This window comes from Ammospiza caudacuta, chromosome 1 (genome assembly GCF_027887145.1).
Source record: "Ammospiza caudacuta isolate bAmmCau1 chromosome 1, bAmmCau1.pri, whole genome shotgun sequence".
Classification (NCBI taxonomy): domain Eukaryota; kingdom Metazoa; phylum Chordata; class Aves; order Passeriformes; family Passerellidae; genus Ammospiza; species Ammospiza caudacuta.
Window position 1 is genome coordinate 90,011,175 of NC_080593.1, and position 19,240 is coordinate 90,030,414.

Below are 19,240 nucleotides of genomic sequence, written 5' to 3' on the forward strand. Positions count from 1 at the left end.
GAATATATTTTTGGCTTCAGGAGATTTAAAATAAGTACAATTATTATTTTTTAAAAATTCCAACTTTTTAATCAAATACATACTAATGAATAATAACTCTTTCCTCCAAGTGACATACTAAACATGATATTGCCCCTTTACACAAGTGACAAGACTGACAGAGCTAGAAAAATGCCTCCACTGTGACTTCTATTTTAAGAATTGTCATTACTTTAAACTTGTGAAATATTGCCGTATTAAAAAAGCATGTTGATAACCTAGGCTAACAACATAAGTTTTAAGAACAGTATTTATTGTTATATATAAATGCATACACAGATGCAGACATGCATGCAGACAAACTTATACAAACATATACACAATAGCTGTCTAAATGAAAACAAAATGGAGCAATCAATTATAATAATGATAATCAATTATCAGTTGAGGAGTAGACCTTGGGAGTTAGGGGAAAAAAAATCACAGATGTGGCGTGCCATGGTTTAAGAGTAATGAAGCACAATAAACTGATTTTCTTTTCCTCTTGAATCAACTAGCCAAAACATGCTGTTAAGCCACAAACATGACACTCATTAAAAATAATGCTCCAGAAAGAAAATATTCCCTGTGCTACTCAGCATAGGAGGTAATAACAGAGAGGAAAAAGGAATGGTGCACTAAGTCTTACAGTAGATCATTCATTAATTACTCCGGTAGTTCTGCAACACTATAGACTCAGAGTCATACAGAAGAGAACTATGTGAAGCTGGACTAGATTAGCAGGATTTGTCCATACCTTTCCCATGGTGGTTAGGTCAGACACCTGCAGAAATCCTCAATATTTTATTAAACACTGTAATCATCATGGATGATATAGTAAAACTGCTTTTTTTCTCTGCCTCTTAGACCTTTCTTCACTTAGTTGCCTTTAAAGGTAAGAACTGATTCTGTCAGAAATCATGTATTGCAGGGAACTGCAAAATGTGTTAGTGAAGGCGTGGTGGGAAAATTCTGCTTGAAAGGTGAATGAAGCATTCTCTACAGTGGATACTTTACAGTTGGCTTCTTGAACTCAGCAAAGTAGGGGATGTTCCCAAAATAGCATTTAGAGCTTAACAGATACAACTGGTCCAATTCAGAGGTGACATAAATAGGAGCAGACAGAGGGAGTAAGCAACACTCCTGGTGTTCGTGCTAGAGTTTACAGTGGCATCACTTAAGTATCAAAGCAATTGGAGAACAGAGCTGAAACAGGCAGGCTGATTTGTGAGAAGAAAAATGCAGAGTGCAGGACTGTTTCTGAGGGACAGGCAGATGGGAAAGAATATATGCTCTATTTAGGCCAGGGACCAATCCTTCAAATGTTTGTGTGTTCAAGGCCAGGTCAGATGGGATTTTAAATAACCTGGTCTAGCAGAAGATGTCCCTTCCCTTGACAGTGGGGTTAGAACAAGATGATCTTTAAGGTTTCTTCCAACCCAAATTATTCTGTGATTTTGTGATGAGTATCTCCATAGGTTCTTCCAAGTTCATCTTTGTATAAGCAGTGATCGTAACAGGGGCCGTTTTCCCACAGATCAAATTTGACTTATGGGCCAAAGAAGAAGCCTGGCACAAGGATATGAAAACCTGTCTGTGTGTTACCTAGATGGAGGTGCTTATGGGGCCAGTCACTGCTCCCTTCTGGAAATACTGAAAGAGCCTTCCTGTTTTATTGAGGATGAAGGCCGGATTTTTTTCTTCTGTTTTCTGGAGCTGAGATCTACAACTGTTTCCAAATTAATGTATGCACATCCCTGGTCACAATCTGCACCCCTGCTAAGTTTGGAACTTAAAAATTATCTACATGTGAAAAGAAAAAAAACAGTGAATAGCATTTTTTATTATGCTTAAAAATTGCATGGGGAGTGCTTTAATTTGGTGCAGTATTGCTTCTGACAGCCAAAATTGAATCTGCCTGTAGTGGATTGTTGCCTGTTACTGGATAGAAACATTTGTTAGGTCGAGTACGTGCTGCTTCAACAGAGAATGAAAAAGATAAACAATTGATTGCAATCAGAAGCCAAAACAAAAACATTGCAATAATGTTGCATATTTGCATAGTTATCATGAATCTGGGGACAATATTAAAAAATCTCTTTTAATGCATATACAGATGAGAATTAATTTAAGAAAAGGTCCTGGGGAGACAGATACCAAAGACTATCAGATTGTGCAGTGACTTTTGACTGCTTTTCTACTGGATATGAAAATCATCCAAGGCCTGGAAAAGCCAAAAGAGGAATCTTTATTTTAAACTTGATGTCGAGTGGGCAAGTACTTTTGGGTAAAAATGTCAGTTTGTGCTCAGATGAGGTCTTGGTGGAGTTCCTACATGCAATTCTGCCTCTCTAGTAATTCTTTCTCCAACATAACTGGCTGGCAGTAACAGTCCAAGGCAAAGCCTTTATGGCACTTACTCCTCTCCAGAATGCTTTGGAAATTGTAATATCAGTTTCACAGTAATTCCAATATATTCAATTGGAATTAAATTTCTAAAACAGAGTACAACACCAAGCATTTTGTCATTCTGTCCCTAAAACAAATCTGGTGGAAGAAGGAGTGCACAGAAATATTTATATAAATAAATACTTAATCTTTTTCTGTTCATGGCCATCTCTGGGTTTAGTATGTAAATATCCCTGTATGTTGCTGTGCAATGGAAGTGTTCTGATGAGCTGATCACTTTCTACCTGTATTCATCAGGACTAAAGGATATAATTTCTGAAAACTAAACCTGTCCCATCTCAATCCTGTCGGGTTTTTTTTCCTACTAGTATCAGTGTTGAAACTCCCAATGACTTCAGTGGAAGCAGCACTGAGACCTAAATTCTCTAAAATGTTAAATTTAAATGAAACTCCATAAAAAATGCTTCACCTCCTCCTGTTCCCAGAATGGAATAATACATTGTTTTCAAAGCCATAGTCTGGAGAATAAATCACAGAATAAGTTTGAGGGGTTTTGGAGAAAGGAATTAGAAATGTATCTGTGGGAAAACAGTTTAGACAAATTGTTTATGTTGTCTGCCAACAACTGCTTGGTTTTTGTAATTCAGCCTTACTGATGTTGCTAACTTAGAATTATATATTGTAAAATGACATTACATCTGTTTTGTGGGGAGAGAGGAATGCTGATGTGAGAGCACCTCTTAATGAGGAGCAGTTGATATATATATGGGCAGTTTTATAGTTTTGTCAAACAACATAAAAGTGTTATTTTGGATTTACTAGCAGGAAATAAAATCCAAATTGAAATTAGATTTTTAAATGGCACAAAATTCCAATGTTTTTTATGTCACTACTAAAAAACCCCCACATCCTGTTAAATAGGAAGCCTTAAAGCTCTAGTAGTATATTGAAGGCAAAATCAGGGATATTAGTTACTCAAGCAAAACTTTTTTCTGTGTTACTGCCATTGGAAAATGAATAAGTATTATTCATTTTGTCTTTTTTATAAGCTGGTTGAAGTTATTGATAGAAACACTGATTTCACCATATCCTATTAAATATGACTGTGAGGGGTTCAATTCTGACACCTTTTCTTGCCATACTTCCATCCTGAAATCTCAGTGAGGTTTTATCTCTGTAACAATTCACTTGCAATTTGAGGCAGTTTCAGGACATTTATATCAAATCTTAGAAGCATAATCCTGAACATTGTCATAGGTGAAATTATGGTTATTGACTTTTGAAATAGAGGTAATAAATGTTGTTAGTTTTTTCTGTTTTGGAATGTAATATTTATGACCTAACTCAACTTCTCCTTCTTATTTGATCCATATCATCAACTTTAATGGGAAACAACAGAAATGGTTTAATCAGTGGCCACAAAATGTTGAAAAGTGGACAATTCCACCTTTATCATAGTTCACACTTTTGCTTCCATGTCTGCTGGGCAGTCAGTTTTTTGCACTCAACTTTCATGGTTCACCATTGCTTTTAGCTTCATATAGTCCATTTTTTGTTTTTTGAAAGATAAATTTCTCTCTCAGGGCTTACTCTTTATCTCGCACACTTGCTCTTGCTTTCACTAATTATATGACAAAGGAAGGTGATGCAGTCAGTAACCTTTTTGGAAGCAGGTATGTTTGTTTGATATGTTGCTTGTTTCTCTGTGGAGAAGTAAATCTACTTCAAAGGAAGAAAAATCCCTCTTTTCCTCTTCCTCATTAATATAGAAGAGAACATCTTAGTAGAGTGTGAGGTGCTTGGGACAAGATAAATGATGTTTTTATTAAAATTAACCAAGCAAACCATTTTCTGCAGGTTGGGTTGCATTGAAATATATTTTTCTTCCTAAAACACAAGTGCAGTGGCTCCCTAACCTAGAATTAAAATAATTTTAGATATTGCTGGCATATTATCAACAGACATAGAAGAGAGCTTGTTTGCCAGCTTGTGAAAAGAATCTGAAAGTGAAGAAGTGGGACCTGGTCTCTTTGCTGACAAGCAGGAGGTCACTGACTTTAGCATGTAAATCCCAAACGCTTCTGAGGATCACCTCTTGTCTTGGAAGAAGGGCTCAGAATGACTGCAAAACTGAGTTACAGTGCAGTATTTAGAATAATTTATCTAAATCACATTGTAGGTGTTCTTCTCTCCTTGTGCAGCAAAATGTATTTAGAGAGAATGAACGAGAAGCTGCATTTAACCTAACACTGCCCTGCTGTGATATCCCACATCCTGGGACCAAAGGCTAGCTTGTATCCTGCTCTCCTTTCTGTCCCTTAATACAAAAAGGAAGGAAATTAACAATTCCCTGGTGTTTCCCTCTGTTGTAGGAGGAGGAAGTAAGCTCAGCCCATGGAAGAAGGGTAGAACTGAATTTGAAGCAAATTTGTTGGCTAAGAGAGCATGGCATGATATGATTTGAGGCGAGAAAAAGCAAGAGTTTACACTCCAGAGCATTGAGTGATCTGCTGTAAGTATTGGTAACCAAAAAGGTATTTGTAACAGGAATAGAGCAAAATTTTGTGATCTCAAAACAAAGCAAGGACTGTCAGGCAGGAAAATCTGATCAGAACAATTTACTTATATATCAGACAGTGGTCTGAGTCCTGGTGTGATTTCTGATAGCCATGGCCAAGTTAGCCTGTTGTCTTGCTCCAGCCTCAGGTTGCCAGAGAAGGGAAGTGCTGAAGAAAAAGCACAGCCAAACAACAAATAACTGGGAGATCTGGGGAACTGTACTATTTTCTCTTCCAAATGGTGCACTCCCAGACAGTGTGCCACCACATTATTTCATACGGTCATTTCTTGCTGTGCAGCAAGACTGGATTGAATTGTGCTAGAAACTGCAAAGAACCAGCTCAGGAGTCAGAGAAGTAAGAGTGCTCCCATTCGGATTCTTTACTTCATATGTTCCTCTGATTTATGGATGGAGTGAGGGGATTGACCTTATCATGTTTGAAAACATGAAATCCCATAAGAAATGTCAGAATACTGAGTTGTAAACAGGCCAGGACGAGGTAGAATTTTAGATGCTGTAGATTTCTGTATGCATGCAGGTAGGATCTGTCCTGAAAAGAGATTAGCTCCTGAAGTTGTGCTGGATAAAGGAACCAAACTAATCTATGTACTAAGGCATTTAACTTGTGCTGATCAGAATTTTATCACTTTGATAATGCAATTTTGATTGCAGAAATCTTTCAACATTCACAATATAGTGTCCTAGTTGAAGTAAAATAGCTAGAAATACTGCACATTAACCATGCATACATTTTCATATGCTAGCATTTCAGGTCTGATAAACTGATTGTGTGTGATCTGAATGAACCCGTTGTTTTAGAGTAATCAAGCCTGATTATAATTTTCCCTTTTTAGTCTCCTTACAAACAACTCTAAACCCAAACAAAAATAACAATTTTTTTTTGTCTTCTGGGGTAACATGCAAATGAACTGCTGACTCATAAGTCCTTGTGTTAGGCACAGATTGCCAGCTTGAGAAAAAATGATGAGAGAATGTAGCATTTTGTAGTTTTTGAATTTATGGATGGTGGTTGACAATATGTACACAGGGTTGATGTTAGTGGAAAAGTCGGTATTTTATCCTCTAGGCCTTCCATTTAAAAAATTAGCTTGTGATTAATTGCTGTGTGCTTCCATTACTGCAACGTAGATGGATTTTAAAAGCCATTTGACAAAAAAATGCACCTTGGAGTATTTTAAGTGCAGCAGCTGTAGAGCACTCAGTAATTTTATTTTGTGTTTTTTATATTCATAGTGACTGGAAAAAAAACTTGACTTAGGATCACAGTATAATAACATCAGTTCTGTTCTTCTCCAAAGTTTAATATTCTGTTTGTGTTTAAGAAGCTGACAACCATATCTGAAACTCATTGATTATCTGCTTATAATAGCTCATCATCTCAATGAAATAGATCAACAAACCTTTTCCACTTTGTCAATTGTATGCCAAATAACAACAAAATGGGGGCAAAAGTATTTGAAACTGTATTAGAATAATGCTAATCTGGTTTATTTATTCTGAAAAAAATTATTTAAAGAATAATTTGTGATCAATTTAAATGTATCATAATTTCAGATTAAATGAGTTGTTCTCTTCATTTTTCTAAAGAGTATATTTATCTAGCCTATATTTATGTAGAATATAGGATATATTATATTTATTTATTCTATCAGTGACTCATAATTTCATTTTTTTACAAGTGAGAAGAACATCTTAAAGCAATGCATGCATGCAATTAACATTAATTATTCTATTGATTCTAAGGTTTTCTGTCCTAGATTTTAAAAAAATCTTGTAAAATCCATTGTCCAACACACCAATCTTTCATGATCATCCACATAACTCAATATTTGCTACTTCTACATTAAATCCCACCAGATTAACATTGTTATTCAAGTGTGTAGAGTTGGATGGTTGGATGGCTCTCTTCTTTTTTTTTCTTTGTATTTAAAGTCCAGATAATCTGCTGGATATTCTTGCTCCAGTTCCTTGGCCTATTCAAACATACCAGAAAACAGAAATGTATCCCTTCTATGATGAAACCAAGGCAACCCAAAGAATATCTTTGCTGAAGTTCACAATTGACTGTCACAAATGAAAACAAATTGATAAATTACAGTTTGCAAATGACTACAATAGGAAATTAATTAAGTGGTTTGAAATAAAAGCAAATTTCAGCACTTTTAGACAATTGCTTACAACCATCTGCAAAAAAAAAAATCTGTTTCTTTTTCATTGAATATACAGAGATTTTGTATTAACAGAATTGAGTCCTTTCAAGAATCAGCACTTGATCACAGGAGAATGAAATGATACTTCACAATGGATCTGATAAATGAGACCTTTATATATGAACAGGCACATTGATTGACCTCTGATTTTTTAAGGACTTTCAAAAAGCAAACCTGAAAGAAGTTTAATTCTTTGCTATTTATTTTGGGAAGCAAGTGGTTGAGCTATGTGCTGTAATGACTCAAATCTGGATTTGAATTTCTTATCAATATTTTGACAGAATGATTGTAATGCACAGCGTTAAAGAAAGTCGTGTATCATCCTAAAATACCGCTATTTGATTTTGGTACTTCACTACAGGAAAAAAAAAAAAAAAAAAAAAAAAAAGCAGGAAATCTAGACGTTTAATGTTAGCAATATGTAAAAACCTAAGGATATTTGGATATCAGTACTTCTGCCCTGCATTAGTTCATAAAACATTTAGAATAGGAAACTATTGCTGAAATTAAACCAGTTGACATTGTTACTTTGATCCCAATGGAGGTATGTGTTATGGCTGTCCTGTCCTGCACCCTTCTTGCTGTGGCTGAGCAACTTAGCTATCCTTAGCTACCTGTGAGTTTGTGTGACAGGGAAAATGAACCAACCAGAGCTCTGCTCTGATGGGGCAGCATTGCAGCATCGTGTTCTGATCTGTTTGCTACCAACAAAATGCATGCGAGCTCATCTTTCACTTGTAAACGAGTCAGGTTTCCCTTGGAGCCTTTCAGTTAGAAGAAAGAAATAAACACTTAGCAAAGGTTACTGACAAAATCTACACTTTTACTACATTTTTTTATTATTATTATTATTTTTAATAGGAAAATGTGCAAGCTTCCTTCTAGCAAAAAGATGTAAATTGTGGATTTTAAGAAACAAATCCTGCTGCACAGCAGGTTTAGACAGGCTGCTACTGTCAGGGCCTTAAGGCATTCTGTGGCTTCCCTGTGGTAAGCCATGGTTCTCATTTGTAAAGCCAGGAGAATTCCCACTGTTGCTGTAATCATATGCATGATCCTTCTTCCATCTCAGTGCTTCGAGCATCAGTTAAAAAAGGAAAAATAGGGCAAATGGTGGTTGTCATGTAGTCAGCTGTCCAAGAGCTCAGAAATTTCATTTATTTTGTGGGATTTAATTTTGTCCTCAGGAAAAGAATTAAGCTTTTTAGTGGAAATCTTATTAAAAAATACTACTAAAAGAAAGGAAAGAGAAAAAAAAAGCCAAAAACAAACAAGCAAAAAAAAAACCACAGAGAAAAAACACCACCAAAACGTGTCCTGATTCAGACATGGCAGTGAAGACATCAGAATTAATTTTTTTAAATGTAAAATGAGAATCATTTTTCCAATTTACTTCTGTTTTCCAAATATATAAAATCCTTTCAGAAAAGGCCTGAGTCCATCCCATGAGCCTTGTCGTATAATCTCTGTGTTCTGTCACTTCTGCATTTGGTGACATCCTGTCCAGTGTTTGATTCTGCAGCTTTCCTATTAACAGCCTTGATGGACTAGTTTTAGCATGTCTTTTTGATTCCCTTTATTCTTTTGATACTCAAAAAATATAAATCAGTGTGTTTCACAGGTCAGTTATGTTTTGTGGGTAAAAGTACTTTGGTGTCTTTCAAGCCTTCCCTTTGAAAATTTCATTTTATATCCCCTCCTTCCTGTACTGTGAAAAGGCTGAGTTTCTGTTCCCTACTTATCTTCTCTGGGTCTTTCATGATCCTGTAAACCTCAGTCTCCCCTCTTTCTGTCTTCTGTCTTTTCATTGTTAAAAAGTGCTGGTCTGCTACTTCTTGCCTGCTGTGGAAGCTGCTTCAGAAATTTCATTGCACCTGCTGCCCTCCCATCTAGCAGGGAAAATTCTAGATTGGAAGGAGCCTCTGGAGGTCATTTAGCCCACCTATAGCTGACAGCAGGGGTTTGGATGAAGTTATCCATTGGTCCAACAAGACAAGTCTTGAATTACTTCCACTAAGGGAGGTTCCACAACTTCTCTAGACAACCTGTTCCAATGTATGGTTGTTCTCACAGCAAAGAACTTCTTCCCGTAGTCTGATGAAATTGCCTTTTTAAGCAAGTGATGCTCATTGCTTCTTTTCCTCTTGCTGTGTCCTTGCGAAAAGAGTATCTCTATTTTCTCCATAGCTATCTCCCTCTCTAAATATTATAATCACACATTGAAAGTATGTGATTAGACTCTCCCCTCCCTTCCAGTTGATTAAACTGAATTCCATTTACCTTTCAACGGGCATCAGCTTAGGGGCCCTTCACTGAACCATCTCCAGTTCTTCAATGTCTCTTTTGAGGTGGGAGTCCAGAACTGGACACAATATTCCAAGTGTGACCTAACAAATACCAAACAAAGCAGTGACAAACTTTCATCTGCTGGGTTTACTTTGGCTGCTGCAGTCAAGGCCCCAGGTTGGTTTCATTGCTGCAAGGATGCACAGCTCAGTCTTTGGACTGCTATTCAGGATTATTCCATCACAGATGCAGGATCCTATAAAGATCTTTGTTAAATATGATTCAATTCCTGTTGGCCCAGTCTTACAACTTGTTGAGATCCCTGTTTGTTGCAGTGTACAATATATACCTTGTTGTGTCTTACTCTGTTTTATCTCACAGAATGTAGAGCAGAACTCTGAATCAGTGGAGGCATGGAGCCATGCTATTTGCTTACATTAGCATAGTAACAACAACAACAACAAATAATAATAATAATAATAATAATAATACAAAATTATTTTGATATAATTTTATATTATCTTTATTATTAATATTATTCTTAGTTTATTGTTTCTTTAATATTAGTTGATAAAATCTGTTTTCTGGGTTTTTTTCTGTTCCTTTGCAGGTTGTCAATACTGATCTATTTGCTTTTTTGATCAACACTGAAACTACCTAGATGTTTTCACTAAAATGTCCATGCTGATTTTGAGATCTGTTTCATCAACAGTGATAGCTAGTTCAAACCTAGCAGAGTATTTGTAAAGAGGGCATTTTCTTTTCTGTACATATTAATTTGAATTTATTGACACTGAATATCACCTATTATTTTATTGCCTAGTTTTTCACCTACCTTCAAAAAAAGAAAACTCTAATATGATGTGATTGAATATGAAATTGCATTGTTAAAGATAGCCAAGTATTCAGTGTTTTTGATAAGACAAGAAACAGAAGTCATGAAAAGAAGTTGCAAAATTTTTAGAACATACAGAAATACTCTAATTTCTACACTATTTTAGCTGCTGAAAGTATGTATGGTTTCAATGCTTATTTTAAAAATATATTTTAAAGTGATGTATCAAGACTGAATAAGAATAAAACAGTCCAGGCTCAGAAAGTCCCAAACACAAGGGTTACAAAATTTCTATATTTGACTGATTCTTAATTGTTTTATCACCACGAATATCTGTTGTTACCTTTTATCAAAGACAGAGTACCGAACTATACATTGTGACCAAGTACAGCCATTTCACATTATATTTCTGAGGAAACCATCCACTGCTCAGTTCATCTTAGATTGGAGTTTCCTGAATAAATCTTTTGTGTATACTTCCTTCTGTTTCTAAAGGTGGCCAGAGGAAAAAACTGTTTTTCTTAACTGTAGAACGTGACCCTAGAATCCTGATGAATACAATATAATCTGTTTTATAGTAATTCATAGTGAGAAAGTTCATTGCAAATAGTCAAAGGAATGTGCAAAGAAATGCATTGGAAAGATTCATAAACAGCTGCTCCTGAAAAAGTGCGTGTGAGTGTAGTAGTGATCAGGCTGTGTATAAGGAGCAAGCTTTTCAAACTCACTGAAGTTTGAAATAAATACTAGATATTGACATAATTTTGAAGATAAACCCTTGGTAGAGTACACAGACTGTATTTCTGAGAAGTATATGGTAAAACAACTTGTAATGACTAGTAATGACATGACTGTGTTTCATTTTTGGGATGTTACACCAAGGAGATTTGCACCTTGTATCTCCATTTTTTGTTTCTGCATAGCACAACTCCATTTTTAAAATTGCCTTATCTTCTCACATAGTTCTCCTTATTTACCAGATATTTGTTACTTATCCTTTGGCATGCTTTCCTCTAAGAAGGGCTTCAATTCTAAAATGTTTGTTGCTGTGCTTTCAGACAAGGTGTCATATTTTCTTCTTTCACTAGCAAATAATTGGAAGTACACTCTTGGTTGGTTGTGGCAAATAATTCTGGAATGTAAAATGAAGAGTTCCCCTGGTTTTAGGTTTGCTTGCTTTTCTGCTTCTAGGGAAGAGGGTGGACGTGAGATCAAGAACTTTAAACTTCTACTGCCACTGAAGGATGAGATCCTGCCCTCCTTCCACCCAACAGCTTTATTTCTTAGCCTGTGTTTTCTCTGGTGTTACCACAAGTGTTTCTGGAAGGAGCCAGCCTGGGTTACACCCACAAAGGCAGCAATGTTAGCTGAGAGATCCAGGGCTACATTTGGTAGCAGCATCTGTTCATGCCAGCTTTAAGTGTTGACACTTTAGCTTAAACAGGCTTTATTTGCTAATATTTGCAACATGGATGAACAGCTTTTACACTTCCAATGGCTGTATAAATGGGTAATCACACATATCTACATCACAGCTAATCCCTTGAAGGGACCTGCTACAAAAGGTTTTGGGTTTTTTTTTATATTTTGCCTTTGATAGAGAAATTTTAAAAACAGAACTATTTTAACAGAAGACCCTGTAAGACCCAAAAAAGTAGCATGTAAGAGGTTAATTTATTATTTTTGCCCATTAAATTGCTTGAATGTTCCTCATTGAGCTACTTGGTAGTGTAGAAGTCAACTTCTCACTAAATAAAATGGTGTCAGTAATCCTTGTTAACTGAAGAGATGTCCTGTAACTGCACATTTTAGTTAATTTTAGCAACTATTCAGACAAATTCTCACCTCCTCCCCTTCACAGATATGTTCTAATTCCCTAGGAAGAAGGCATAAAAAAAGCCTGAAAATGATGTTTCCAATTAGTGTGGCTTTCTCATATTTAAATTCTGTGTGGCTCTGCCAGATAATGGAATGAAATGTGATACATTCTTTTGATCTTTGTTGAGATGATGTAGCCTGTTAAATATTGTTTCCTTATACCGTTCATGTTGACATAGATTGCATTGTGCCGCTTATAGCAGCTTTGGCACAGCTCTGGAATTGAGTGTTCAGCAATGATTAATGACCAAGCATACACAGGCCTACTGTTGAGTTTAAGAGCTCTCTAATCTCTGCTCCTGTTCCTTCCCTCAATTTCCAGCATTAGCTAATGTGGCTTCTGTGAGCACAGCAGTTCTGGTGTCTCATCATACAGCTTGTACTGCCACCAGTTAGCATAGCATAGAGCTAATGGTCATTAAATTCTCAGTTTTCTTAATTCTTGCTTATGATTGCATCTTTGGTGCCCTTTCTCACAGTTGCAATTTTTTATTTAGTGTTTAATAGAGAAAAGGCTTTTAAACCTGTGCTAGACCCTTTTTTTTTAGTCCTTGCACACTGTAGAATCATTTAATATCCTTTGATATGTTATGCCAATTAAGTGATATGTGTGTTAACATAAATATTTAATTGTTAAAAGAGAGATCGCTTTGGCCTAAAGCTTTAATTGAATTAGATGCTTTTCAGATGATTGTCAAGATTAAACAGTCCATTATGAACATTTGCCACTGCAGGAGATTTCTGCTTATTGAAAGACAAAAGGGTAATTTCATCTAGCATTGCTGTAAACTGTACGGGTCCTTCATACTGATAAGGGAATTCTCCCTCTTTTAACCTTGATATGTACTGTAGTAATGAATTTATGAATCTTTAAATTCAGGCACATCATTAAAGTGGGGATATGATATTAGCACTGCCAAGTAAATTAAAAGGATGAAAATTTATCTACATAACAGCTAAAGAGATCAGAGTAAATACCAATTTGTCAATAATTACCATTGCTTTAAAAAGCAAAACTAACACAATAAAAGGAGGCAGCTATGGATCTTTATTGCATACTAACAGGAGTTTGATTAATTCCAATGACAGACTTCACATGGCAAACTGGAGTTTTAGGGAAGCTAATTTTCCTTGACACTGGGCTGCTGAGGCACGTAAACTATCACACTCACAAAATATGCTTGTGTTAATATGGAATCCAACTGTTTCATTATCAGCCCAAAATATTTCTGGTTTGGGGCAAAATGTTCCTGTATTGCAGTTTTGCCTAATTATGTGAATGTCTTCCACAGATCAGAATCCTGTTTTCTTGATATGCTGTGGACTGTAGTCATGCATATATCTCACACTGAAAACACGTCACAGCAGTTTCCTTCAAAATATAGTACAGCTATGCATAATGCATGATAAGACTAGAGAGATGTGCAATGTGAATCAAAGTTTTAATGTCCTAGTTTTCCAGATATTATTATCTATTCACTGTGTTTTTAAAGGAGCTCTGATTAAGAATCATCTCAGCTGTGACAAGCCATAAAGCCAAGCACGACATTCAGTGAGAACCTGAAAAAAAACCTCTCTCTGAACAAGTTTTTATATTAAACTCATCATTGGGGAACTTTGTTCTTATTTTGCCAGTTGCTGGCAACATTTTGTCACCAAAGGTCAAAGAGCAAAGACATTCAAAGCACAATACCTTTCCTCTTTGAGTCTGACACACCTGTCCTTACTCAAACGGTTGGTCTGTATTTTCTCCTTTGTATTTGTTGACCAGGTCTTCAAAAGAGCAGATGCAAAATTTCAACCATCCTTTCTGTCTTGGGACATGCTGTAAAGTAACTGAGTGCCTGGCTTGACTTGAATTCATATCTGACCCCTTGGTCTGCAAAGCATCCAAATGTCAAAAAAGCTGTTTGAATGTAAAATGTACAGCTCAGCTTCACATCTGAGTGCAATCCTGTTGTGGGACTGCACATTCTCAGGTCAGCTGTTTTTTCACTTACACAATATGAGACTACTGGAGTCTACCTGAGATTTTATGCTAAATGCAATTCTTACACAGGTTTCAGGCTTATGGGCAGTCCAGCCACACCCTGAGATTCTTATTGTCTGGGGTAAACAGCATGAAAGAGTCAACAGTGTGACTGATGCTAAGGTTGTGTCTGTACAAGTGAAGGAAGTAATATCTAGAGTAAAATGGAGTGAAAATCAAACATCTTGCTACTTCTGCAGGACTGCTGGGAAGCATTCCCTCATTAATGTGAGAAGCTCTTCTCATTTTGCTGTAGGGCAAGTGCTTGCTTAAGCAGGCAGGAGGGTTTTCTCTTGTTCCTTGTTAAGTGTCCAAGATAGTGAAGGGCTTTTAGGGTCCCAGTCATGTAACAGGTCTAAAATGAATTATTTCAAGTACTTGGATAATTCTACTGTCATTATGTTTTCTTTAATAAAAACTATGTACCGAGAAGTGTATTATTGTGTGTATTTACTGAGTCATAAGCAAAATTAATTTGATAATTTCTGTGTATTTATGGTTGATGGTAGCTGGGAAAAAAAAAAAAAAGTAGTGTAAAACTGCTTTCTATACTTGGAATGATTGAGAACTGATTCTGTTTTATTTAAGAATTTTAAGCATCATTAAAGCAGTAGGCTAGAGAGGGTGCTGTTTGCCTGAGTGCTTTACTAGCCACTGGAAGGGAGGTGATAAATTTGTATTGAAATATCATTTGAAAACCTAATACATAGAATGAGTTCTTACTGGGTTATGGATGCTCATTGATCTCTTTTCTAGCTTTATTTCTTTACTCTACTGGAGACAGTAAAAGGAGAAAAGGACTGGTGGGAGTGTAGGAATATGAGGGTCACTATGAGGAGCAGTATGAGGTCGAGAAAGTGGGAAGAAATCAGACCAGTGAGGGGAAATGCAAATATTTACTCACACATATGTTGGTACAGATAGGAGGGGAAGTGCTGGAAGCCCCTGCAGTAAGAGGTGCCTACAAAATTGTCTTGGTTTGAAAAGACAGGTGTCTGCTAAGGAAGGGAGGAGCTTCTCCTGAACTGGAAACTGTAAATCCCCTCCCTCTGAATCGTTATAAACTTGAAATTAAGGGGGACTCTCAGGCAAAGATATGGGAGCAGGAATAACAGTACTTTATTAGGGAAGAAAATAAAAAAATAAACAATGCAGTAATATAAAACAACACTGACAGAGTCAGAACATAACCTGTCACCCTGTTGGTCAGGGTGTTGGTAGCAGTCCAATTGGATGGTGGCTGCAGTCCTCCTGCAGTGTCAGGTGTGGTTCTGTTGGAGGAGGAATCCTGTAGAAAGGTGTCTCCCTCTGAAGATCCAGTAGAAAAGGCAGCTGTTCCTCTAGGAATCCAGTGGAAAGGCTGTTCTGGTGTCCCAAAATCGCAGATTATATCCAGTTAGGAATGCTTGGCTCCTCCCTCTGGGCAGAGCATCTCACAATGGCATGCTGTAATTTTTACCAATCATGCAGTGACATTCAATAGCCCATTAACAGCAGATGTCCCCCTGGGGGGTGGATTGGTTTGTGGAAGAGATAAAGAAAAACTGCCCAATTAACAGAAGATAACTGCCACACCTCTAACAGATGGCAAAGAGAATACATATGGCCTTCTAGGACAAAAATAAAGGAGCAAACTCACCCAGTGAGAAGGCATTAAGAAAATCAGGCAATTCTTTATTCCTTGTTTCTCATTGGTAAAGATGGGCTTTGCAGCCATGTCTCTGTCCTTGCTGAGTGGTGTGACTGGACATGAGGCAGAATTGACAAGAGCAAGAGGGCCAAGGAAAACCCTTCCAGCTTCCCTTCCTCCTGCTGCCCTTGTCCATGCCTGCCCTTACCAATGGGAGTAAAGCTGAAGGGCAAGGCACGTGCGTTCACTGGAGGAGGTGAACCTTACATATCAGCAGCAGCATTGTAAGGCTGGTTTAGTCAGAGAAATTGCGCAGTGGGAACTGAGCTGGGCAAGACCAGCCCACAGCAGTCATTGAATCTAACTTCAGACAAGACAGCCTGTGGAGAGGATTCCCCCAGGCCACTAAAAATGCCATTAACTTGGACATCTCCTTTACAGATGACCTCAGCTGTTAGAGGCAATACTAATCTTCAAAAACCATGCCTGCCCATAGCATGTGAAAGGCTGCATGGACCTGCAGTAGGATTGCTTTTGATGCCTTCTGCCAATGAAGGGGGAGGCACAGTGCACAGTCTGAGTGTGCCACTTTTGCTTTCCCTCTGCACTCCTCTCCAGGATGCTGACACTCAGCAAAGCACCATGAGGGTTAGAGATGCAGATTCAGTGAGCTGTCATTACTGGCTCCAAACTGAGTGGAAATGCCCCTACCCAGGGAATACTCTGCGTAGGAATGGCTCATGGCCTTCTTTCTTACACCATATTGTCCTGGGGCTGTACACAACATCACGAGCACATATACACTGCTTTTAGCTCAATGCAGAATCTAATGCTAACTGTCCTGCACTATGTAATCATGAAATGTGGGGAAAATAAAGTGCTTTTTGTGTTCAAAATTCAAGTTAGAACTTCAGCCAGCTGAAACAAGTGACTTCTTTGAGAATGAGCTTGTGATCCTAAAGTGGTCTTACATAACCACATAGAGAATTGGAGTAACCTAACTAAAGCAAAAAACACAACTCTGAAGAGAGATGATATTTGGTATTTACAACCATTATTCCTGCAATGTAGTTCGGATCCACAAAGAAGAGGCTTTGTGAATACAGTTTTTGCAAATAACTTTAAAATTCTTCTTTGTTTGGAAATTTGGAAGTCAGATTTAAGCAAAATTCAGCCTTAAGCAAATTTCTTCTTGGCTGTGTAGTAAAAACTGTCTGGTAGCCTATAGATGTGCGATAAAGAAGCTCAGGCAGAACACTGACCTGCACTGACAGCATTCGTGTTTTTTCTAGTTACCTCTTTGCTTGCCCTGTGATTTAGTGTTATGTGGGTGAGATAGTTGTACTAATACACAGGAAACCCTTGAACATGGAAAATTGTACTTCCTAAAATAGATAGCATTCTCAAGGGGGAAACAGCAAAATTACATGAGATTCATAGAATAAGGAATAACTAAAATTGCCCAATTATTTAAACTGAGGTATTTTTCTATCAATAGAATATCTTGCTGAGCTTGTGGAGCATAATTTAGAGTAGGCATTTTGCCTGCAGATCACAATATAAATATTTTATATGATCTCCCAGACTATTAGAATAATAGAGGTAGTGTTATTTAATCCACTCCTGGCAAAGCAGATGCTTGCCAGAATGCATAAAGCACTCAAGGACCTGGTTTTGTTATCATGGAAACTGATTGGTAGAATGATTTATCAGAAGTTTGATTCCTCATTGTGGAAGTGGATTTTTGCTTGTGAGACACAATTTAAGGTTGCGTTGAAGCCTCATTAAAAAAGAAAAAGTGTTTGTGATGGAAATATTTACAATATGAGGATGAAAAATCTCCTTAAATGTAAGCAGGTAAAGCAGGAGTCATATCTGGGTTGGGAGGAAGGCTGGGTGAGACTGCATTTCTGCAAATTATTTGATTTAGACTTAATAGAAACTGTGACCAAAAAAAGTGAACTTGAATACACCTCTTAAAACAGCTGCTAGCAAAGAAACTAAAAGTGCTGCTATATCTTCATAGTGGTCTCATAAAGTGGGTTGCAAGTCAGCAGGGGCAGAGAAGTTCAAAGTTGAATAAAACTTTTCCTAAAAACACAACCTCCGGAATGTAATTTAATGCCTCTCTTGACAGTCATTGTTTCTCTTATTTTTTACTTGCAACACACGTTTCAGTTTTGGTATCTGATATGCCCTGACTACAGTCCTTGGGCCTGAGGTGGGTATTTGCGTGTTGCAGGATTTAGGGTAGGTGGGGAAATACTTCTCCTCCTTTTCTACAAAGTTGATGGGAGATGAGTATTGATTTCTAATCACCATAATTTTGCACACTTGAGCAGGCTTTAGTAATCAGAATGCTAAAATCCTATGGAAAACATTTAAATCTATGTCCTTTCCCTGAGGTGATTGTGCCTAAAGATGATATGCATAGGGAATGATGAAAAGATGACCATTGTTTTGTACATTTGTCTGAGATATACTATGTTATTGAGCACTTCCTCTGTTTATGCTTTGTTTTTTATGCTTACTGTAGCTTTTATTGATGTGTTTGATAACATGGCATCAGCTGCAAGGCAGAAATGTTTACTCTGTCGGGGTTTTTTTTTTAAATTTTTCAATGTAGATTAAAAAACTTCAGCAGCTCCTGGATGGATAGGCTTAAGCTGAAAATTTACATGTGAGTAACAAATATTATAGTGCAGATGAGCCAGACACAGAAAAGGAAATTCATAATAAGGGTCTGCTCTGGCAATATTAATCTGCCTCGTGTAGATTGTGTGATGAATCATCCCATGTCGCCACAAGGACTGCTGCTGCTGCTACTGAGCTCTGCCAGCGAGTGGGACAGTAAAAAGTGTGCATGGAAGAGTGGAGGGCAGGGCACACACAAGGGAAGAGGAAAGGGACAAAAAAAGAACAGCTATTTAAAACTGGACATGTCAAGCCAGGCCAATAGCTCATGTCATATATAATTCAGCCAATTCATTGGGTAAATCATTTCATATGCTCCACAAAATGCAATTTGCTTCCATGGCCAAGCATGACAAAGCTTTCACAGAACTGCAGTTGGCAAAGAGCTCTTCTAGGATAGTTAATTCAGGGCCTGTGAGATTGCTGAGGCATCTTGTCAGAACATTAAATAATCACACAATGTCATGAGGGAATATCTAATTAAGGGTCCAATTTCTCAAGGGTCTGAGTACCTGTTACAATGTGCCGAGAACCCTTAACTCCCACTGACAAGAGCAGCAGCTTAGGGTGTTCCCAGCAGGCATTTAATAGGATTGTGCCCTTACTTCATTTGGCTGGGATAAGTCCAGGCCAGTCAGGTGAAGCAACAGTAATGAAACAAGACAAGATA

At 37.3% G+C, this 19,240-nt stretch overlaps 1 protein-coding gene across 2 annotated transcripts in view; it reads left to right on the forward strand.

Moving 5' to 3' along the window:
* LOC131568899 (poly(rC)-binding protein 3-like) overlaps positions 1-19,240 on the forward strand; it is a 496,267-nt gene that overhangs the window by 80,120 nt on the left and 396,907 nt on the right. For both annotated transcript variants that reach the window (XM_058821076.1, XM_058821067.1), the window contains exon 2: positions 4,800-4,939. The gene's annotated coding sequence lies outside the window, so the exon portion shown is untranslated. The remainder of the gene's footprint in view (positions 1-4,799; positions 4,940-19,240) is intronic.